Here is a 25980-nt window from a genome sequence, read left to right on the forward strand (position 1 = left end):
GTAGGGGCGCGGTTCGCCGCAAAGCTAGACGCTTCCAAGCCTCGGCCGAGCGCAAGCTAAAATATTTCATCATCCAAAAAATCCACAGAAAGAGCTACTAAGGTGCGTATTTCCTGAGTTAAGATTTCGGTTTTCCGACAGGGGTTATATAATTTTATTATCTAAAGCGGCCCCAGGGTACCCTATCCTTAACAATCATGAAGTGACGTTCACAAGTGGTGCCGCTTCAAACTATCCTGTTTCATTTCTTTGACTGACATTTTCATTTGCGGTTCATTTTTAACGAAATGATTTCGGTTTCAGATGCCGAGCTGACTCCATCACGTGGCCGTTTAACACTGAGGTAATGTATAATTAATGTAATTCTTTTCTGTTTCATAACTTTATTTATAATTTGAATTTTTTTGTATCAATAAATGATTGCGATTTTATTTTCTATAATTAAGACTTTATTAAATGTATTTATTTGCAATATTGGGTTAAACTGGCTTCAAACACCCATTGGTTGTATATATAGATACAATAATTTTAACATTATATTATGTATTTATATATATATATAAACGAATATATATTTTTTTTATAATTTCTGTACTGTATTAAAACAAAGGCCGTTTCATTTATATATATAAAGAGGCCTTTTATTTTGTTATAATAATATATTTCTCAAAAGACTGGCAACGCTCCTGTAATTCCTCTGGTGTTGCAACAGAATAGGGGCAGCGGTGATCAAGGTGGTCTCTTCATGTTACTTCGTGTACCTTTTTTCATGGAAATTACATCAATTAATTTTAAACTGTTGAAAAAAATATCTTTTACGTTTTATAGTTATAATCTTTGTTGATGGTACTTGAGGAAATTTTTCCGAGAGGTTGAGAAAATGGAGATTAAAACTTTTCCCATTTTTTTAAACGAGCACCCAATTTTAATGAAGTCGTTCTAAGTATGATGCTTACGATAAGTTAAATTAAACTGGAAAGTTTTGTTGTATTCGTAACACATATTTGAAAAAGTATGTTTTTTATTACCAGTGGGAGGCTCCTTTGCACAGTATGCCGGCTAGATTATAGGTACCACAACGGCGCCTATTTCTGCCGTGAAACAGTAATGTGTAAACATTATTGTGTTTCGGTCTGAAGTGCGCGCTAGTGAAATTACTGGCAAACGAGACTTAACATCTTATGTCTCAACGTGACGAGCGCAGTTGTAGTGCCGCTCAGAATTTTTGAGGAATTTTAAGAATTCTCAACAGTATTGCAATCTAATGGGCAGAGCGTATCAATTACCATCAACTGAACGTCCTGATCGTCTCGGCCCTTATTTTCATAAAAGAAAATAAAATTTATAATTAAAATTCAGACAGAATAATTTTGGTTGAATTGTTTGATTACGGATATTTTTACTTTCCTAAATATATCATAAAAAACTTGTTAATCGAAAAACAAAAATTGTACTAGAAATAATTTGTTAAAAAATTTAAATAATTTAATCACTACATTTTAAATTAATCTATATTTTGGCACGCTAAAATCATTTTGAATTAAATTTAGAGAAAAGTATATAGTCAGCTATTGAAGTATCATTCAATTGTTTTGATGCAATTAATTTATAATAAAAATAATCGAAAATCAGTTAAATTTAAGTAATTAATTAAAAAACTTAAAAGAAAGAGAGTTTATTGTAAATACGGTTTAAATATAGTGCGCACTTAGTAAAAGTTATTATTTTTTGCAACAAATCGACTCTTTAGTTTTACTTGTTACATTACATTACATTTACATTTTTCAACTACATTAATTAAAATAAAACACGATCTCATAGATGGTTTAAAATTATTGATAGTAAAAACAGCCAATACTTTCAACATTTCAACATCGTAATATTTAAAGTTAAAATTTATTTGATAGACTTATATATAAACTACTTGCTAGTAATAAAAAGAAAACAATAATTAAAATTTTTTGGGTATAAAAAATAGATGACCGATTCTCAGACTTTTCAAATCGTACAAAAAATTTATCTTACTACAATAATTATTGTATTCGATTGCCATCTTGCAACCCTATAGCAGATCTGTGGATGGAACAGAATAATATAAAAATAGGTATTAATCGTAGGGTAGTGAAAATTTTAAGTTGTATGTATTAAAAAAAATATTTAGGGGTGCGTTACCCTTATCCGGATAAGGATATGATATGCCGATTCTCAGACCTACGCACACAAATAAATGCAAAGATTACAAAATTTCATACAAATCGATTAAGCCGTTTCCGAAGAGTTTATTACACTTACGGTTGCTATTACAAATATCAAAATACTTTAGACTGATATCGAAAGTATGTTACATAATCAATAAAATGACATTAATAACTTTTAAATAAAAAAGCAAACGAGATGCTCGTATCCCAACACGAAAAAAATATTACTTTCGAAAAACTTGTCGGCCATAACTTATTATTATGTGACCAGAGTCGATTATTCTTCTATTTCTTTATGTTAAAGCTTAAATGGCTTTTTAAAAGTTTTTGAGGAACTTCAAAAACAGCTATACAGCGTGGTGCGATACTGGCGACATTTAATAAATACACGAGTAGAGGTATCTAGCCTTAATTGTAAAAAAAACAATCTAAATTTAAAGGAAATAGTTGAAAGTTTCAAATAAACAAATTATATATTTAGGAAACAAAATTTTGTTCACCCTTTAAGTGGTCGCGGTCGTAAACGGCACGAAGTAGATGTAAGTACCTACGCTATCGCGCGGCTACTATATTTCTTACAGGTTGTTCCGAAATATTAGTATGGAAAATTGATTTATTTATGTGAATTATGTATTTTAGTTTTCAGTTTTTTTTATGATTACGGTTAATTAGTTCTTATATAAACATAACCCGTGTGTTTATTTAATACCGCCATTGTTGCGCCACGCTGTGTGTAACAAAAGTAACAATTAAAAATTTCAGCGGAAAAATAGTACATCCAGAACGTTCCTAATATGATTTTTTTCACATAACCTCAAAATTTATGTAACGTATAACATACATTTTGAGGTTATGTCACAAAAGTGCAAAAACTAAAGTTGTAGATCTTTTTATAACCTAAAACTTTGCCATTTGACTTCTTTCCATAGTATTAGTAGTTTTTCCGGAAATCGAGATAAACCGTTTTTACCCTTAACACCCCCCCTCTTCCTTTTTTTTGTTATATTCTCTTCCTTTTCCAATAGGTTTCACTCTACTTCATTTTTTTACTTTTTATCATTTTCAACGGCTTCAGCACCGGTCTATAATGCTCATGGTAGTTTCGGATTTTAATGTTTCTGCACAAGCTTCAGAATGATTTAGAAAATTCTTTTTACATTTCACCTTCACTGTTTGTATATATTGCCTAAAAATGATTGCTCATCAGTTTAAATTCACGAAACGATCGATAAGAAACCTCAAAATCTAAATTAATACTATATTGAGAATATATTTGATTACAAATCTTACAAACAAGTCAGCTCAAGAAATGCTTAATCCAATTTTAATAAGTTCGGCGGCTTAAGTCATTCTTTGACGTAGCGATGCGTAGTCACGAGCTTATATTGCAACTTAAAATATGAGGCATCACAAATTTAAATATGCATCTGATATCCCTAGCATTAGAGTGGTTCAGCGTTATAGAAAAACAGATTGTAAGAGTAATCCCGTATAACGCGTTTTACGACCTAACATACGGGAAAAGGTACGCGAAGCTAATTAGGAACTGTACAAGTTATTATAAATTTCACACTACAGAAATATTATTTCGGAAAATCCCCGCGTATTATTTCGGAAGGCCCGTGTCTATCCGAAGCTAAATAATGGAAGAGTAACATGACAATATTTTATTTTTAAAAAATGCGATCGCACCATTGGAAATACAATACACCAGATCACGTATTAAAACATTTATTCAATTTAATATAATTTTTCGTGGATGTAATGTACAAAGTCTAATAAATACGCTCATTAGAAGTAGTAACACTACGTCACGCGCTAGAAACGCGCGTGGACGCGAACACTAGGCAAGAACATTATGTTTTTTGCAATTGAAATGTAATTACTTAGGAAAATGATGAAAAAGTCGTTAGTTAGACAATTTTGTAAATTTAAAAGGGGACGTACCTGCAATACGTCTCTCCATTCTTTTAAAGTTTGCATATGCTGTTATTTGGACAATTGCGTGGCGTTACATTCAAAGCTCGGTCGAAACCCAACTGATCGCAAACTCTGCCTAATAAGCACGTAGGTAAATTATTGCTTCTTGACAATTTTTGAGCGTGATTGTGAGTCTAGCTATTTTTGGTACGTCAATGCTGTAATCATAAGCAATGGGTGGTGCATTGGCAATGGCCAACGGCACCATATCGGGCCTTTAATCTGCTGTCAAGCGGTAATGTGCACTAATTGTTGCTTTTTAGTTTTATGAGCGTCGGCGCCGATATCTTAAGTCTCAAATTGACGAACTTTCGGTTTTCAAAGAATCCTGAGCGGCGTTGCATTGCAGGGCGATCAGTTTCAGGGCTAATTTTTTCTCATAAAATATCACACGTTATCAGAGGTACAAGAAAGGATATAGGATACATATACAAGAGTTCTCGAGGGAGTGCAATACTAATTTAACTCGGACAGAAGCTGTTTCACTAAAAGTATATTCAATGATTTACGTTTTATTAATTTACAACTCCCGTCCGTTAGAATAGGGACGGAACCTCGCAATATTAACTTCCAATGTACAAAATCGTTAAATTCAACGGTAAAAAATGTTAAAACCAGTTTTTATCACATACTAGCTGACCCGACAGACGTTGTTCTGTATATAATAAATAAAATAATGTTTTTATATGAATTTGTCAATAATATATCATAACATTAAAAATTGCTTCGTAAAATATGCACCCTGCTGTCGTAATGAAATTGTTTCACAGCAGAACTGTCGAACCGTGCGTCAATAAAATCTCTCATAGAAATTATGTATGGACACATCAAAGGAAAAACAAATTTGTTGTTTTTATTTAATTTAGCAGCATTTTCCTATTTATTCACCTTTTAAACCTTCCCTGTACTTCCACAAATAATTCAAGACCAAATTAGCCAAATCGGTCCAGCCGTTCTCGAGTTTTAGCGAGACTAACGAACAGCAATTCATTTTTATATATATAGATAGATTATTTTATTCGTAGTGTAATAATAGAAGGAGTGTTTAATAAACCCTTATTAACCGGTTAATTCCGCTATAGTTCAAACGAGACAGATATACGTTCTAAATTGTAAACCATACGGTCGTCTCGGTATAGCAGTGGTATAAACAAAAAATTAATATTCACTCTGTCAAATGACTCAAAAAACTGTTCTTAGCCGGCTTATTCGACACAATCTTTTTAATTAACTTAAATGACCAAAAACTGTTTAAAGTGATTAAATATAGAAAACACCGAACCGCCGGTTCGAATTTTTTCGGTTTTCAAGCATTTTCAAAGTGTCTGAATATGACGTCATTACAACGTCACTAACAAGGCGGCCTATCCCTATATCAATGCGCGGGGATTAAAAATCACAATATTTCGTAAACCAGAATAAGCCTTAGTGAAATTTGGAATCCGTATTTATACAAACTAATGCAAAGCTAAGTGAACAATAAGATTTGGTCACGTTATTGTATTATTAACATCAGTTGTTCGCTACTTGGTCCCGTGGTAAGCTATTATTTCAGCCAATAAGCTTGCGACTTAACTCTCTTGCGGCCAGTGATGTGGCAGAGCCAATTTATTATACGACCCGTTATAAGACTCGGAGGATTACAACGATAGCCGAAAACGATGTTACTATACGTCACTGAGCAAATTAAAGCTAGTAATATCTAGTATGAGCTGGTTATTTGGTTGATCAAACTCAATTTTGATAATATTTGATTTCATTACTACTTATATGGTTCAATATCTGAGGATTTTTTATGTTAAACTTTTTTAGGCAGGCTGAGCGTTTTATTTTTTAAATGTTTCTACGAAAATTTACCGGTCAGGTTTCTTAAAGCCTAGTTTTAAGTTATTTCTTATATATCTTCATTCCATATTTATCACAATACCAACGTATTGGTATTATATAAAGCTCGTAAAAGCTGTGATTAAGTACATAATAAACCTGTTTATTGGAGCCGTTATTTGAACAAACCAAATTACTCTGTTGACTCGCTTTTCGGATAAGATTATATTTCACATTTGTCTCGTGTGTATATTTTTTTATACTCGAATATATCCCGGGTGGTAGGTATGTTTAGTATATAAATTAGGATGTGGCGTTAATCCACAGCGCGGTTTTTAAGGAACTTTCTTCCATTTACAACCAAGCTATGGAATGGGCGTTGTGTAGTGTTTCCAAGACGATACGACACGGGTTCCCTCAAAAAAAGCGCGTACACTTTCCCAAAAGGCCGGTAACGCTCCTGTGATTCCTTTGGTGCTTAAAAGAGAAAGTAGGCGGCGGTGATCACTTAACATCAGGTGACCCGTACGCTCGTTTGCTCTCTTCCATAAAAAAAATTCTCACCAGACAAAATAACACCGCTATTTATTATGTACTGTATATAAATTGTATTGGGTATAACCCATGGAATGGATAAAACTAGTTTTTCTGTTCTGTGGTTATCACAAATAATGTGGTTATAGCCTATCCATGTTGGGATTGGCCATTAATAAAATATCTTGCATTCTTTTCTTATTATTACATAATTATTTATACTTATACATAATATCATTTCTGTTAATTTATGTAAGGCCGAAGCCGGCAGCGTCACTCTTTTTCCCAAAGAGGATGTAAATACTATTACTAATAAGAGGACTGCCTAAGTAAGAACTGAAATAATTAATATTTCCGGGACAATACGACATGGGTACCTTCAAAAAAAGCGCGTACACCTTCCTTAAAGGCCGGCAACGCTCTTGTGATTCCTCTGGTGTTGCAAGAGAATGTGGGCGGCGGTGATCACTTAACACCAGGTGACCCGTACGCTCGTTTGTCCTCCTATTCCATAAAAAAAAATTTAGTTAAGTATAAAACGCACAGTCATTTAACATAAGTTTGAAATAGTAGTAATTACAAAATCGCGATTGGCCACAAAATACAATCCGGCTAAGTTTGAAAGCGAACAGTTGCTTGTAACGTATTGGATTTAGGCTATCTCCTTTTTTTACAAGATCATAACCGTCATCTGTCAATTGACACATTTCATACAAACGAATAAATCGCTTTTTTGTTGGAGAGTCTCGCTACGCTAGTAATTCCATTTATGCTCTGTCAATATTACCTTACGCTTTGAACTCATGATGTTTCTCTTATTCTAACAGCAAAACCCAACTTCCAAATTTAAACAAATCATTTTGAAACTTTGTGGCCAAAAATATAACAAAGAGGTCTTATCTTTGAATCCGAACTCCTTGCTAGAAAACAGTATCAGATTGTACTGTAATTACTCTCATAATGATACCACCGATTGGGAATGAAGCGACAGCCCTGGGGCATTAATAAATATAAATAAATTTTCTTTGACTAACGCGAGTGTTACACATTTAAATAAAACACTTTTAAGGGATTAAAACGCGTGTAACTATAACAGTTTTTATCTGATCTCGTTTTCAGGGGCCTCGATCTGGAAAGGTCTAGAAACGTCGGGTTAACTAAAATAAAAATGTTACTTTTACGCAAAAATCTAATAAACAAAACAGTTACAATTACATGCGTTTTAATCCTTTAAAAGTGTTTTACTTAAATAAGTAAATTAATAAATTGTTAGGAAGTTTTGTTTCCTAAGATTCTTGCGCCCGTACTTCTCAGGCCTGAGACATAAATTTTCGAATGGATGGTAGTTTTTGATATTCATTGATTTTAAATCCTATTTTGAATAAAAATATTTGAATTTGAACTCTCACGCAAGATAGGCGACTACAGTAAACGTACTGATAATAGCCCGTGAATTCTTTCCGAGTTTAATATATTAGATTATATTTAATTTGAAATAAATCTTTATAATGTAAATGTGAATATAATGAACAACAGAAAGAAGTGACAATGATTAGTATTAAATTTTAATATTAATACGAAAAATTGTAAATTACACTTTACTCTTCCAATTTAGCAGCACAAAAATAAAAGTTCTAATTGTTATTAAAATCGAGACCCTTGAGAGTTGGGTACGGAACGTGACTCGTAAAATTAGCGAAGTTAGGACTAAAATGAATATGAATGGCTAATAATTTAATTCAACAAGTTATTAAAGGAAATTTTATTGGGATAGCTTCTTTATCTTGTATTAAATTGAACTTTTGAGATGATAAAACGTTTCTAAGATCCTGCAATTAATTATTCAATGGCAAGTTAATTCTTCATTCGACGAATGGCTTATTAACGGTTGGCTTAGTTGGTAAGAGCGCTAGGACGTATCCCGAAAGGCAGGAGTTCGAAACCACTATCGTTACCTATTGAACTAATTTAAATTCCCATCATAATATCTAATATATAAATTTCTCATGTCGCGGTGTTTGTAGTTAAAATCCTTGAAACGGTTTGACCGATTCTCATGAAATTTTGAGTGCATATTGGGTAGGTCTGAGAATTGGACAACATCTATTTTTCTTACCCCTAAATGTCCATGCCATTTTTTTTTTAATTTTTTGAAATTTTTTTTTTAAATTTGTTTGATTATGAGTCAGCATTAAAAAATACATACAAGTTCAATTAGTTCAATTTTCACCCATCTACGATCAACAGTTACTTTTGTATCGCGATTTTAATATCGGCAATACAACGTTTGCTGGGTCAGCTAGTATATTGATACAATTTATAATAAAAAATATCATTATAATAAAGCTTTATTTAGTCCTAAAAGGATTTAAACTTGCTGCTAATACTAAGTTAGTACAGTCAGTTATTCTTGACTTAATACGTACCCCTTTCGTGTAAAAGCCTCCTACATTTACTCATCCGCTTAAATAGATGAATTTAATTCGATTTTTTAATGATAACTGTCAATCAGAGTTCAATTTCAAGAACCTTTTGAATTGTTTTATCATCTTTTACCAGTGGGAGGCTCCTATGCACAGGATGCCGGCTAGATTATGGGTACCACAACGGTGCCTATTTCTGCCGTGAAGCAGTAATGTGTAAACACTATTATGTTAAACAAATTACGGGGCACATGAGACTTAAAATCTTTTGTCTCAAGATGACGAGCGCAGTTGTAGTGGTGCTCAGAATTTGCTCTGTAATGGGCAGGGCGTATCAATTACAATCAGCTAAACATCCTGTTCGTCACGTCCCTTATTTTCATAAAAGAAATTGTTTTATCACCTTTGCTGCCAACGAACTACTTTTGTTGAAATAAAAAAAAACCTTATACCCTTGATAGAGTACACACTATATGAGATGTAGAAGTCCTCTGGCAGTAAACTAGCGTCATTAAAAAGTAACAGTAAACCAAACGAGAAGGAGTTAACATGACGAAACTAATGTCATCATTTAAGTTTATATGACACTGCTTGTGGTGAAAAACAAATTCATTTCACAAAACCGAAAATGAGCTGTTCAACCTGATTCCTGCCGCCGAATTCCACCTTCACACGACACGCCACAAGTTAGGATATCATCCCCACCATCTGGATGTGTGGAGTTTTCTTCCACGTACTACAAAGCTGTGGAATGAGCTTCCTTGTGCGGTGTTTCCGGGACGATACGACATGGGTACCTTCAAAAAAAGCGCGTACACCTTCCTTAAAAGCCGGCAATGCTCTTGTGATTCCTCTGGTGTTGCAAGAGAATGTGGGCGGGGGTAATCACTTAACACCAGGTGACCCGTACGCTCGTTTGTCCTATTCCATAAAAAAAAATGGGAAAATACTCGAAACAACGCGCTTTCACAGAGATGAGACTTAACTAGATCGGTTTTGCGCCCCTCAAAAACCTTCTTATTATCATCTGCAGAGGGTGGCTATGTGGCTAGTCATGATTGGGTCTTAGTAACACCGCGTGCAGAATTGAACTATTGTGTTCGCCAATCATACTTATAGCTCGTCGTCAAGCCTTGTCGCCTTTACGAACCGCAGTATCTTCTTGAGGTGAGTTTTTTTTTATGAAAATAAGGGACAAGACGAGCAGGACGTTCAGCTAATGGTAATTTATATGTCCTGCCTTTACAATGCAGTGCCGCTCAGGATTCTTGAAACCCCCAAAAATTCTGAGCGGCACTATAACTACGCTCGGCACCTTGAGATAAGATGTTAAGTCTCATTTGCCCAGTAATTTCACTAGCTACGGCGCCTTTCAGACCGAAAAACAGTAATGCTTACACATTACTGCTTCACGGCTGAAATAGGCGCCGTTGTGGTACCCATAATCTAGCCGGCATCCTGCGCAAAGGAGCCTCCCACTGGTAGTATTACTAGTATTGCAAACAGCGTCTGGGAGTAGGGTATAGTCGCTAAGGATGGTGTTACGGTTATGCATTAGTGGGCCGCAATTATGGAGGAGATCAAGAGACGTTTCATGGAAAAAATCTGCGAGTTCTTTCAAAACCTTAGTCTTTTATGTAAATCTATAGAGGCGATTCCACCATATGCATAAATATATATATATATATATATATATGTTAAATATGTGCACGTTTTGATATAAGACAATATTACCTAACATTAAATGAAACAATTTATCACAGATATCGCAGATTTACAGACCATATAGGTACTGTGGTAGATACAATAAAGAAAATTGTAATGGTTAGAAAAACGTTAGAACATTGTGTAACCGTTTGCGATCCTAAAATGAATTTTACTTAAAGTGCTTTGCTTAAATTAATTTTACCGTGTAGGTATTCTTTGAAACCTTAATTTGGCTAAAGATTAAATTGGTTTGTCCGGATATTTCAGACAAGGGTTTTTATCGTTGAATTTGCATAAAATGTAGAAATTCTCACTGGTCATCTGTTACTGTTTATGGAATACAACTGGATGACAACGTTTTACGACAACCATCGCTTTATGTTGTCAAGTTCGCTATACGGTTTTTCTATAATAAAGCCGTACATTTCAAGTTGGCTACTTACATTAAGGATTGCTCTCCGCTGCGCTCCAACTAGATACCGTAGGCGTAGTCGCTATGTACGGCAACTAATACTACGTCCAAGTGGGCGTACTTGAGCCAGTCTCGAATAATGTGTGACGTTGACGTACCATGTGCTAATAATTAAAACTAAAATGCCGGGTTACGTAGTAAAACTTTGTAAAAATAATACTACAAGAAAAAAGAAAGACACTGGGATCACATATCATCAGTAAGTATTATGTATTTTATTGATTTCAATGTAAGATAACACAAAGCGTATGTTACAAAATTTGAAAGATTTCATTGAGTGTCTAGATGCCTCGACAGAACAGAGAGACAGAAGAAGCATCTAATAGTTGCCGTAATTAGAAAGCTATTGTTCTTAGGTAATACTTTATCTAGTTGGAGCGCAGCGGAGACCAATCCTAAATCTAAGATTTGGATATACGTCATATAAAAACAACAAAGGAACATGCCAAAAATTGCACCGTAATAAGCTTGGACTGCTATATTCTATACATTGCCGCATTTACTCCAGTTCTTTAAAGTATTCTAGTATCTCGGTATCTAATTGGAGCGCAGCGAAGACCAATCATGAAAAGAGTCTAGTCTCATGACTATATTTTATGAACACAGAACGCCTTTATATTTACAAACGTGCGCAGCATCCTTATAATGGTACTGTTTAATACGTATGCTAATTCATGGCGGCACCGAATTATAGATGTCGCCTAGGGCGCGACATTACGACCCCTACTCGCCCCTCGTTTCTCGACAGGCAGCCATCTTGATTCGCTCACTGTGATGTGAAAATCTTCATTTTATTATATCTAGATATAACAACTTATGATTGCACAGTTATTATTTATCTAGTTTATCTAGATGTACAACTGTATAGATATAAATTCATTGTCACGTTTCATACGTCATTTGATTTCTTTTGAAATTTTCAAACGCGCATTCAAAATAAAATGTCTTCCCACCGCGTCAGGCGCCAATTTGCTAATCATTTTAAATATTGTATTTTATTCGATGTGAGATGTGATTGTGAAACGTTATATGACAAGTTAAATATAATTACTGCAACTTTATTTATTTTTAGCGAGTGACACTTTGACGTCAAGAGTTTCAAGTCCATTCTCAAGCCAAAATCTGTATTTTCGATGACTTTATATTTTATTTATAGAGGTTTTGATCGTAGAGTGCTTCAAAATGGTACAATTAAAAAAAAACAATAATATATTATCACCTATTTGAACATATCATAACCAATTCATAAATACTTTTATCTTTAAATTTTATATTAATAATTTTCTTTTTATCTTTCTCTGAAAGTGGAAAGTTGACATATTTTTATCCCATTCAAAATAGACTGCGTCAGACTTGTGAAGAACGGGCGCAAGAAGGTCAGTGGGCCTTTTTTAAATAAAAATATGGATTACAATGTAATATCGTACTATAAACAATTATAATTAAAGAGCCTGAGGGTCTTCGCTTCATCCCAGTCTGTGGTATCATTAAGAAAATCGTTTGTGTTATAGTAACCTTTCCCACACAAACGTTTTTTAACAATTCTTTTAAATTTCGTACCATTTGTTTTGTACATTTTCTGGTATCCCATTGTAAAAGCATATACATAGCCCAATAAAAATAGTAGGTACATTTACAGTAACATTATAGTTATGACAGTTTCTAACATATTCACTTAATATGTGCCAATGTGCATATACAATATTATCAAGAATATATTGAGAGGCAACAGACGAGATGGTTATTTCTTTAAATTTTAAATAGCGCCTTTTAGCCTTTTAAATAAAACTTAGATTATAAATAGCGCGATTAGCCCTCTTCTGCAGCACAAACATGGTATTAATATCGGCAGTATTGCCAATAGCAATATACCATAGTACATAATACTATGAAAATAACTAAAGTCGTGCCGTATCTATGTCAGTTAACTGTCTAATTTTTTTAACCGCATAAATCAAATCAAATCAAATCTAAATCACTTTATTCATGTAAGTCACGTAAATGACACGTATAAATGTTAAAAAAAATACTTTTTCTTATTGAATCTAGCGCTACTTCGTAAAGGGTTGAGCTAATGAGAAGAAGTAGCAAGATACTGATTGCCACTCTTTTATATCAAGATTCACATTTTCATCGATTTACAAATCATTTCAATTACAATATAATATGTAAAGTTATGCAACAATAATACTCAAACTACAAAATATCAAAAAAAAAATGTAAATTAATACGTAAAAACTAGTAATTAGTCATATGTTATATGCTGCAGAACTAATCCTATTCGCCAATCCTTCAATATAGGGGCCAAATTGCAAATTGGAATCAAGAGTAGTGCCAAGAAATATAGCAGATTCCACTGGTTATACTCTCCATTTAATAAAATATTCCATTCTACATTTTTGACATTTGGCGCGGTAATTTTAATGTATTTAGTTTTAGACATGACATATACATATGACAGCTGTAAAAATGTCGCAAAAAATTGGCCTTTTTTTAAGAAAATAAGGGACGAGACGAGCAGGACGTTCAGCTGATGGTAATTGATACGCCTTGCCCATTACAATGCACTGCCGCTCAAGATTCTTGAAAAATCCCAATAATTCTGAGCGGTACGGTAAAACTGCGCTTGTCACCTTGAGACATAAGATGTTAAGTCTCAATTGCCTAGTAATTTCACTAGTGTCTCGAATGTTTTATAAAATTTTCATATGAAACGGTACATAATATGAAAAATTTTGTCATCCGTACAAGATTCGTCTAAGCTGCCTTTATTATCACATTTATTCCAGAACCTCACATTATCATATGTAATAAATATATAATACATTAACAAAAATTAAAAATATTACGCCTAGGACTTGAAGTTAAATGCACTGAAAAAGTTATTTCAACTTGAATAGTTGCAAGAAATTTACTGGTTTTATGTGTGTAGATTGCAGGTACATTGTACTGCAGAATTTAAACATAAATAAGTTTACTGCAGTAACAATGTAATAACTATATTCAGTAAAGCACCATTTCCCAAGTCTAGACTTGTAACAAAGGAATATGCAAATGCAATTTGAGCTAACAACATTCTGACAAGCTTTATCTAAAGCTCGCGTCTGTTAGTGAGCACTGAATGTGCTATAAAGCTGTACTTGTGTAAACGTTTAGTTTGCACAAATATTACGCTATTTTTATATTATCTTGAAAATTTATGTTTGTTTATATATAATTTGTTGTTCAAACATTAAATTTATTAAAATACCGTCAAAAGCACGTGAAATATGACGCTGTAGAAGTTACTACGATGTCATTTCTTAATGCTATTTTACTGTATGTTTATAGAACTCTCATTCATATTTTAAAAATAATAAAATCTATAATTGCTTCTTAAATCATGAGTTATTGTGTTAGTGACATCCTGAACAATGATATTTTAATAATTGGTATTGTATTAAATAAATATTAATTATATTATGCGAAATAAAGAAGATATAAGCAAGACGTTCATGCCCTGTCTTGCATTACATTGCATGCTAAGGATTTTTGATTGAACTCAAAATTTTGAGCCTATCGCAATTGCGTTCGTTATTTTGAGACACATGAGAATCTAAATTTAGAAATTAAACTATTATAGGTACATATTTTCCTTCTAGTGGTGAGGAAATTCACAAACTAAGATAAACTGCAAACCGTAAATTTTCAAATTACCTGCCGCTAAAATGCATAACGATATAAATTAGAAGTAGTTATTCGATATTGGTGTGGGAAAGGTTATTATAACATAAATGATTTTCTTAATGATACCACAGACTGGGAATGGAGCGGACACCATCGACGGATATAAAAAAGCCGCTGAGTTTCTTGCGCCCGTTCTTCTCAGGTCTGAGGCAGTCTATTTTGAATAGGTGGTAGTTTTTTGACGTTCAACAGGTGATTTTATTTTGGATATAAATATTTGAATTTGAATTACTACGGAATGTATACTCTTAACTGCAACAAATAATTAAATCATCATCAAAGTTTCTACTTTAAAATATTATGTTTTTCAAACAAAAAACATCAAATAGTGCAATTTTATATCAAAGGCTAAGTAATTCAAAAGAAAAGCAATTAAAATAAAAAAGGAAAACGCTATCGCTTCGAAATGGCACTAACATTTTCTAAAGTTAATTCTGTAAGTGGATGCCTTATAAAATAAAGCTGCATTTATTTTCTTTCATAAGATACGTACAGTTTAATTTTCTCGCTGTTCTTTAAGTTATGTTAAGATATTCTTTTTTTGTGCTGCTTTTAAACTTTAGTTGCACATTAAGTAAAGTTTAGTTTTTATTTTTTATTTTGTTATATCACTTATTGCACTATTTGGCTTACAAGATTATCAAAAAACATTTACTTAAAGTACGTATTTTGTTAAACTTATCTGATGTACTCCTTCTTGGATGATCTTGCTACCGGGAGGTCTGCTTCATGTTTTTTTATTTTCATTATTTAAGTATCTTAAAAGTAAAGTTATTATACATTTTATTTAATAAAATGCTCGCTTAATGCTTTATTTATATACGGCATGTGTGGATTGATGCATCTACTGTACTCAATAACTCTTGTGTTTATAGTTATTAATTTACTTTTTTCTTGACTTTTACCTTTTAGTTTTTCTCGTTTGAGTATTTTAGTTGCGTCACTTTGCATATATTGTTATTGAAATGATTTCTAAATTGCATTTAAAATAAGAACTGGCAAGACCTAATCTGTTTTGAAAAAGAGCAACCTAAGAGTTTCTTGCTCATTCTTCTCTGAGGATATCTGCCTTCCGAATGAGCTGTATGAAAAAAATTACATATTTATAGTGTTATATGATTTACCTATGAAATAAAAATATTTTTGATAATTTATTAAATACTTACTTAAACTAAACTATCTTGTAGTGCTTTCGGCTTAGTTAAACGCATATTTTTGATTGATTCGAAATTAGATTGATTGTATATTTTTGGAATTAATTTCGTAATTATTACAATAACTCTGTTTTAATAGCCAATGGAATCTAGTTAATGTGAAACCCCAAAATGTTAGCAATTAATTGGACGTATGTCCTGAAAAATATTCCAAACCACAAACTTCACATTTTAAGAAATTCGTGTTTAAAGTTATATAAACATAAGTGTATACATACATGTGAGTTGGGCTACTAAGTTATGATATCATTTAAAGAGTGACAATAGGGCTGCCATTTTTTGTCAGTCCATTAATATGAATCACGTGACCAGTTTTGTGTTCTTAACTCAATTTCGACATGATTGTGGTTTGGAACGTTTCTCTGGAATTACATCCAATTGATTAGCGAGAAACATAAATGTATGTGCTAATATTGCCAGCGCTATAGATATAATTGTAGATTCATATCTATACAACAGATTAAATCTAGCATGAACTAAAGCCCTTAGGTTTAAAGCTGCGATAACCATTTGGCCGGCAGCCAATGACCGCACGAGATTTATATAACGTCACAGCGATCGATAACACTATTGGCTGACACTTGGGTCCGACCCTCTTTATGATACTATTAAACATGTCACATGCTTGGACGGGTAAATTTTTAAGCAAATTGTATCTTGCAATAATGTTAGGATTTATTTTAACAAAGAGAAGTATCATGCCTTTATGTACCTAATTCTTTTATGACAATAAGGGATGAGACGAGCAGGACGTTCAGCTGATTGTAGTTGACACGTCCAGCCCATTACAATGCAGTGCCGCTCAGGATTCTTGAAAAAGCCAATAATTCTGGGCACTACAACTGCGCTCGTCATTTTGAGACATAAGATATTAAGCCTAATTTTCCCAGTTATATCACTAGCTACGGCGCCCTTCAGACCGAAATGTTTACACATTTTAATAATAATTTTAACCTTTTCCACATAAACGCTTTTTAACAATTGTTTTGCATAACGTAATACTTTTGTTTTTAACATTTTCTGGGATCTTGTTGTAAAAGCAATCGCCCAACAAAAGACTAACTAACTCGACTTAGTCGACCGAGTAGTAGGCATAACGAGTTTATGTTTGTTCCTCGTGTTAACATTATGATTGTCACAGTTTCTAGCAAATTCCTCAATGTGCTTATGAACATATAGAACATTATCAAGAATATATTGAGAAGCAACGGTCAAAATGTTTATTTCTTTAAATTTTTCTCTTAATGATTATTTAGGACCTAGGTTATAAATAGCGCGAATAGCCCTCTTCTGCAGCACAAAGATGGTATTAAAATCGGCTGCACTGCCCCATAACAATATACCACAGGAAACCAACATACCAGAAGAAGTATCATAGTTTGATTAGAGTGTCGAGCTTAGTTTAAAATTATATTAGATTAAAACGTGGTGTCTCCATAGACTGCGGCCAAAGTTATCTCGTTAACTGTAATATTAAGATGGAAGTTTTTGTGTAATGTTCACAAGTTTAATGTACCTGGCAGACATGCCCTGTAATTACATATTCAAAACGCTGACATTTTAAATGAAAATGTTTTTCTCTTACTAATAAAGATCGCATTATTTTATTTAAACAGCGACGAGATGAAATTTTGAAATGTACATGTTTTTAAGTACCTAGTGGAACGCTTTTGAGGAATTTTTTCTGCATCACACAGCTTATAATATCTTTTGACATGGAGAAGCTACAATGCTTGTTTGTATTTCAATCATTAACTCTCCCTGGTATCTTTACATTGATATTAATATCTTATATATAAAATTCTCGTGTTCCGGTGTTTATTACCAAATCGAAACGGCTAAACCAATTTGTTTCTAAATTTGTGTGTATATCGGGTCGGGCTTAGATTCGGCCAACATCTATTTTTCAAACCCATAAATGAGAAGGGACACCCACCTCTAAATATGTTTTTTTATTTTGTTTTGACAATTTTTTTTCGTTTTATTTTATTTCAAATTCTTCATACTTCATATTTTCATCCTTCTACGATCAACGCCTATACATTATGCTGTTCCATCCCCAGATCCGTAAGATGGCAATCGAATTAATTATTGTACTACGATAAATTTTATGAAGGATATAAGTAGATGTGAGAATCAGCCGTCATTCAATCAATTTTTTATACCCCAAAAATTTTAATTATTGGATTTTTTTTTACGTTTGCTGGGTCAGCTAGTAATAGTAAGATATGATAAGCTGAGAGTAGCAAATAGAGGATAGCATGATTGAATGATTTGTTGCTAGTGAAACAAGACAAATATAGCAGGACCGTGGAGTTTCTTAATATCAGACTTCTCCTCTGAGAGAGTCATACTTGCACGTATGTATTTCTTAATAAATTGTGTTTCTGAGACTCAGGCTACCCTATAAGGAAATGTTTTGATTCTGTTTCTGTATTATACCTGTATTTTAGTAGGGCTTACGAGGCATAATTTTTTATGCCTACAAAAACGAAGTGTCTATAATCATAATATAGTAAATTGGGGGTAAATGTTACAAAACAATGTAAATTTCATAATTAGTGAAAAATTATTACTTGGCAACACGGAATCTTTTCCGAACTTATAACTTGTGATAACAGTATTTTATGTGTATCTTTCTTTGTTTTTATCTTATCCGTAAGCAGCTATAATGCTTCCGTAATCCTAAGAGAGTAATGAAGAATGTTGGAGTGCATTTTGTCTTGTCGTTTGAAGTTTGAGTTGAACCAAGTTATTAAACTCAGTGCTCAGGAATTTTAAGTGTTTTTTGGTTTTAGTATACTAAGTATACTAAGGCATCTCGTAATTCTTTAAAATTCCGTTGACACTAACTCAAATAGCACACGCAGTGGCATTAATCAAATAAGGGTTTACACAACGTAAAGTGGTTAATGCTATAAGACGGTGTTTAAAGACTGCTGCTACACGTGAAAAGCAAGTAATCTGGGTGCTCGTTGCACATTAGTTCGTGGAAATCGCTTTATAATACTAAAAGTCTTAAGAAGTAATTTCCTTCAGCATATTTATATCTCCAGGTGCCTAAAGAAAGCGAACGATGAGAAGACTAATGGAAGAAATGAATCTAAAATCCCGGATACGCTAGCAGTGTTTCACTGGCAAGGGTTTCCGTGTTTCTCATGGTCGACAAAGTATATAAAAATTGAAAATTACCAGTGGATGTGTTCATTGTGGATTAATTTTTCCGTGTAGGTGAGGTATAATAGGGATTCAGGGGGAAGAAAACTCAATAGAATTATAAAATGATTAGTTATCATCTACTTTGAATAAACAATAAAGTTTATTAATACAACCTTTGTGCTGAAGAAAACGGTTATTCGCGCTATTTGTAACCTAGGGTCCTAAGGAATCATTGAGAGCAAAATTTAAAGAAATTAACATCTTGACTGTTGCCTCTCAATTTATTCTTGATAATGTTATTTATGTACATAAGCACATAAGTGAATTTGCTAGAAACTGTCATAACCATAATGTTAAAATCAGGAACAGAAATAAATTCATAATGCCTACTACTCGGCCAAGTCGAGTTTGTAAGTCTTTTGTAGGCGTTGTATATGCTTTTACAACAATATTCCAGATAATGTTCAATACAAATGCATTACGAAAGTCAAAAGAATTGTTAAAAAATGTTTGTGTGGTAAAGGTTTCTATAACATAAATAACTATCTTAATGATACCATAGATTGGGAATAGAGCGATAGAGTAACTTTATTTTTTATGAAAAATAAAAAGATACACGCTATGCGTTGCACCCGTTCTTCTCATGTCTGAGGCATATTTTTTGGAATAGGTGGTAGTTTTTGACTTTCAATCCTATTTGGAATAAAAAAAAATAATTTTAATTGTCAAATTGCTACCCTAATATTTATACAAATAATGAAAACTTTTACTACTCCAAAATTATACAAAATGTTTCTAGAAAATACGTATGATACTCGTATTAATATTTATATATTCAAAGTAAACACGATTAAAGCAGTCAAAATATTTATCGAACATCAAACAAAATAATGTAATAAAATATGTAGAGACATATATAAAATTTAATAGCAGCCAGCGTTCAGAATATATTGCCAGCAGATAAAATATGAGAAAAGCGATGAAAACTTATGTAGTTCAGCATAATATGAAATGTAATATTTGGCGTCGGATGTTTCAGGCCAACCCTTCGGGAATACATCGCAATCGATGGAGAGATACATTGTTCCAATTCTGAGGTACGCTTTGTTTAACTAAAGGGGGTGCGTTCATATATTTATGAATTCAAATGTTTGGATTGAATGCGATTAAGTTTTAGGAATTAGTTGAAAATTAATTTATCATTTCTTTATTAATATGTTTACATAATGACAATACGAATAATAAGTCATTTTTTTATTAAACGATCCTGTTTTTTTGACAGTAAGGGACAAGATGAGCAGGACGTTCAGCTGATGGTAATTGATACGCCCTGCCCATTACAATGCAGTGCCGCTCAGGATTCTTGAAACTGTAGAGCGAGTGTAACTCATTATAGAGTCTAACAATGCTGACAATAGGCCATTTTTGGCCAGTAATTGTGAGGAATTATTGAACGGGGAAAACTGCCTGCTATACAAATATGTATCCATGATATATCAAATAAAATAAGTCTTGCAAAAGTTGATTGAAAACATCAAGGATGTTCTATACGTATAATTCTTAAATTAAGGATTCCAACTAGATACAGCAGGCGTAGTCGCAAAGTGCGGCAACTAATTCATCGCCCAAGTGGGCGTACTCGAGCCAGTCTTGAACAATGTGAGACGTTGACGTGCCACATGTTCTGTTAAACTTTGCTAATAATTGAAACTAAAATGCCGGGTGCGTAGTAAACCATTGTAGAAATAATACAATAAGAAATAAAAATACACTGGGGTCACAGATAATCAGTATTTTGTATTTTATTAATTTCAATATAAAATAACACGAAGCGTATTTTACAAAATTTTAAAGATGCCATTGCATGTCAAGATGCCGTTATAAGAAAGCTTTTGTTCTGAGGTAATGCGGTATCTATGTAGTTGGAGACCAATCCTTAATGTAACATTTAGATATACGTCGTATAAAAGCAAAAAATAAATTATGAAAGTTTTTTTATTTATAATTAAATAGCAAAAGGGTCCAGAGTTGATTACAAAATATATAATAATGTTCAAGAATTTACATATAGATTATATGGCTGCACTTCTTAGAACATAACTTTTTACTGCAGCTTTTTTCAACCTCATTGAGTCTGAATATTTGATGTTAATATTTTTTTACCAGAGGATTCACAAGAGCATTGCCAACCTTATGAACCTTATAAACGTATAATCGGGGGTTGATTTTAATATTAGATGCTAATATGCTAAAATAATTCTGTTCATCAAAATATAATTATTAATGATGCCAAAAGAGAAAATCATCTTATCTATACACAGCTTTATTTTGCACGAATTAGTCATGGAGATTTCCAAACTATCTTTATCTTATTAATGTTTTTGTAACATATATTTGCTGTTTTAAATTAATAGTTGTTATTATTTAAACACAAATTTGAAAAAAGTTAATTACAACAATTGTTCATCAAAATGAAATATGAAGTTTGATTTTATGGTTACAAATTCTCTCTTGTTCAGTAGATTAATATGTATATTAATTAAAGCCTCATATACTCCATTTCTCTGTTTTAAACAATTTGAATTATAATAAGATTATTTGTTTTCATTGAGCTATGGATCTCGTTAGACTAAAAGCCTCTTTAAGAAATTTATTACAAGCACAGAATGCCAGTTAAATTGGTATCATAATGGTGCAAGTTCTGTCGACAAGCAGAAATGTGCAAGCATTTGTTTTTTTATTTGAAGGCCCCATAATGATGAGTGCAAATACAAAGCTCAATAGAATTTCGTATCTTTCTTGTTTTAGAATGTCACTACATTGTATTTGACAGGGCACTTACCATCAAGTAAACGGCTTGGGCTCTTGTCCATTATTCTCAAAGAAAATTAATAAGATTAGGTACTAATTAATAAGAACAGAAATATCTAATATAATGTCTACACGTACCTATTCTAAGTTTAACCATCAATATAATAAATGCTTCATCATCGCATAACTAAATTAACAAGTTAAACAATTGAAACTTCGTTAACCTATTGCCAGTTATGGCTTTTATCGATAAGCGTAATCGACAGTGAACAATCCCAAAGTTGGAAGATGTTGTTTGCTCGACAGCGTGCAAGATTAATAACATTGAAAGGACACTATAGGGGGGATGGGGGAGGAAAATTTCACTCCCTCTGAAAGTAGATTTCCGTTAGTTCTATTTGGGCTAATTACTTGTAGATATTTACGCGTGCTACCGATGCGGGTGCTGTTGGATTTATAAATGAACTTCAATTAGAATGTGTTTAATTCGTACCGGTGCCTGTAAATTTGCTCGTAACGTATTCATTTACATTATTGTGTTTTCGGATGAAAGCGTTCCATTTTCCTTTCATCACTAATTATACCTGAGTGAAATTTATATACATTACTCAAATATACCACCCGTGGATAAATCATATATATGTATTGTAATTATACACAGATAGATTATAATTTTACAATTTAAATCTAATATTATATTTCTTATATGAGTTCATTAAAGTGTCGTTAATAATAAATAGGATTTTGAAAAGTCTTTTTGAAACATCTGTTAGCCAATTCACTCTTTTGCTCCTTCTGGTGACCATCAGGAGATCATTAATTCTTCTTTTCCATAAAAAATCGCTGTGTTTATAACTCCACGGTAATTTATAACTCTATACGAAATAAAACTACAACTGAACGATTAGAGCCGACAAAACGGCAGTTTTCAATAACCTAGCTATCCTTAGCTTAACTTACTAGAGGTAGACAAATCTTTAAATTTACGCTTACTTACATTTCAATAACCTACCGATAGATTGGACTAAAACTAATAATATAACTATATTGCACATTACTATGGATAAATAAGCTGTTGTCAATAAACGGTGTAGCAATATATACGTAACTAGAGATACGTTATCCGTTAATCCGGACGAACGTTATATTAAATACTGAAGAAGGTTTCAATTCTAAAATAAATATAAATATAAAGAAAAATGAAAAAATAGTTACACAGTGAAAATATAACACAGTTTGGTAAACTAGCAGAGATAAATCGTATGATGATACGTCAGAGAGTATTAACACATAACGATCAATCCAACTACGTCAGGCTGCGAAAATTGATGAGTTAAAAGATCGGGCCAGTCGTTCGGAGGCCTCCGGGGAAACAATGAGGCCTTCTCTTTCAACGCGGTTCCCTCGCGCAATTAAGTGCTTTTTGTTGAACCGCGCTTTCCTCAGAATACAATGGGTGACGATGATTTGCGGAAAACGTTTCAGATTATTTTTCCTAGTCTGCGGAGAGCTTTTAAGAAATCTTGTTATTTTCCTCTCTTCTATCTCGCTAATAGCTCTATGCTTCAAAAGGTTATATGTTTTTTTGCTTCTTAAGGTATATGAAAGATGTTCACGGCTTAAATAATACTTTTTTTACGTATTATTAACTCTAGTTGGTGGTTTTTGTTTTTTGTGCTTTTTTGCAATCTGGATTGACTGCAAGAGGTTTTTTCTAAAGTGATTGTGTGTGGAATAAGATTTTGCACTTGCACTATTTACCGCACAGTCAGCTGGCGACGATTATTGCTAACAAAAATGGTGGTAATTCAAAATACTTACGACCACCTTACGGTACCTTTCCCAGTTTTAATCGTAATGATATTCTATGTTACGTTGACTAACGTTATTAACATTAATCGAGAATTTTCGATGGTTCTTTATAAGCTTGCTGTATAAGTCAAGTCAATAGAGAAAATACTTTTAAATGGCGTCACTTACCATTCTATTTCACTCATACACTATTGCTGTCTATGCTCACACACGCGACAGTATATAGCGGAATTGCAGGCGAATTCCAGTATTAATTTTAAAAGGAAAGAAATACTTCTTTAAGCCAGCTCATATTTTTATTTTGTGGGCATTGAATTAGACTAACTTTCATCGTTCAGGTATGCCTTAGATAATTTATACGTCTAGATACTTTTACCAGTGGGAGGCTCCTTTGCACAGGATGCCGGCTAGATTATGGGTACCATAACGGCGCCTATTTCTGCCGTGAAGCAGTAATGTGTAAGCATTACTGTGTTGCCGTCGGAAGGGCGCCTTAGCTAGCTAAATATACAGTCTCTCGCTGCTAGAAAACCGATGAAAACAGTCCAGGTTTATTACTTATGTGTGCGTGACTAGCTACGCCTTTCACTTGCGATTTGTATGTCACTTTGTGTTAGTGCCCAATATAGAGGCTAACTGTCAACCTCAAGTTTTTTGACGTTTTTACAACTGTCACGTTCTATCTAGACGTATAAATAATCTAAGACTATAACATTCATTCTGGTGAAGTCAGCTCGAGTTTGGTTTTCCTTTGAAAAATTGAGAAAAAGAATGTCTTGAGTTTTTATATAAAATGCAAAGAAATTTCAATAATAACATGACATAAAGCAGACACCATGAGGAGTCATTGTAAAAAAATATGTCAAAAAGCGCTCTATGTAAATATATCTCGTTGTCACACACACACGCTCACATTCAACAGAAATTGAAAAAAAAAAACAAAAACAATCGTTTTTATTTTATTATTCATAAGACTATATTATATAATGTTTGAATATATCGTATAATTAACAATGATAATAATGTGAGAATTGTTGAAATTATGAATAAATATGGAAGAAAGTGTAATGGAAATTCCAATTCATTTAATTTAATAAGATTGATAATATGTAATGATAAATTTTACTTTTTTGTATAAATAAAAATATAATAATAATTATTGTTCATATAAATTCAATTATAATTTTAATACAAATAAGTGGATAGAATATCTTCTTTTAAATATTTCAAACCAAATATAATGCTTACAAATTCGTAAAACGATGAATTTTCACTTCTAAGATGCAGTCTTTTTCAACGTCTTTTTCAAGAGAGTTTTTTCAACGTTTGAATGTTTGCTGTTGTATACCTACATGATCTTGTTTTTAAAATATAATTAAAAAAATATATTTTACTTCCAGGCCGTCGCAGCAGGTCCAGACTCACTTCATCGACTGCACAACTGAAAACAACCGAAGATTTTTATTCAAGATATTAATGAGGAACAGTTATGAACCTAACGATAGATCTCAAGTTTTCATTCGGTTGTATGAACGAGCCTATTCCGTTTAACACATATGTCCTATATATTTTTATCTTATGTTGAAAGTCTTAGATAATTCATAGATCACTATACGTCTAGATGTAGCTGTGAAACCGTCGAAATAAATTGAGTTTGACAGTTATATTCTATTTTGAGCAATTCACCGCACACAAACAAAAAGTGACATACATCGCGAGTGTTAGACGTAGCTTGTCACGCACTCTATAGTAATAAACCTGGCCTGTTTTCATCGGTTATCTAGCAGCAAGAGTATCTAGACGTTTAAACTATCTAAGTTGAAAATAATGTCTATTATTCTACTATAATTATCTGTGCATATTTTTCAAATGTGTCCATCAAAATTCGTGAAAGTTACAACTTAAATCTTGCTTAGAATTTTTTATGTATTTACTTCATATGATTCTGTCCAGTGCTATTTAATGTCTTTCTTTGGTTAAAGACATATTATTTTAACTACAATACTACTAATATATTACATTGCTATAAAGTCGGTAAAGTTAAACATAAAAAGCCATAACGATAACTAGGGAGTTCCTAAATTAAAAGTTCGTTTCACTTCTTAGTAAAATTTCTTAAA

At 32.7% G+C, this 25980-nt stretch overlaps 1 long non-coding RNA gene across 1 annotated transcript; it reads left to right on the forward strand.

The window, feature by feature from the left end:
* Window positions 1-25522, forward strand: LOC126966903 (uncharacterized). Its single transcript, XR_007729841.1, has 4 exons — window positions 1-102; window positions 304-343; window positions 20277-20334; window positions 25261-25522. It is a non-coding gene; the product is annotated as an uncharacterized LOC126966903 (long non-coding RNA).
* The last annotated feature ends 458 nt before the right edge of the window (window positions 25523-25980 follow it).

This window comes from Leptidea sinapis, chromosome 11 (assembly GCF_905404315.1).
Source record: "Leptidea sinapis chromosome 11, ilLepSina1.1, whole genome shotgun sequence".
Taxonomy (NCBI): Eukaryota; Metazoa; Arthropoda; class Insecta; order Lepidoptera; family Pieridae; genus Leptidea; species Leptidea sinapis.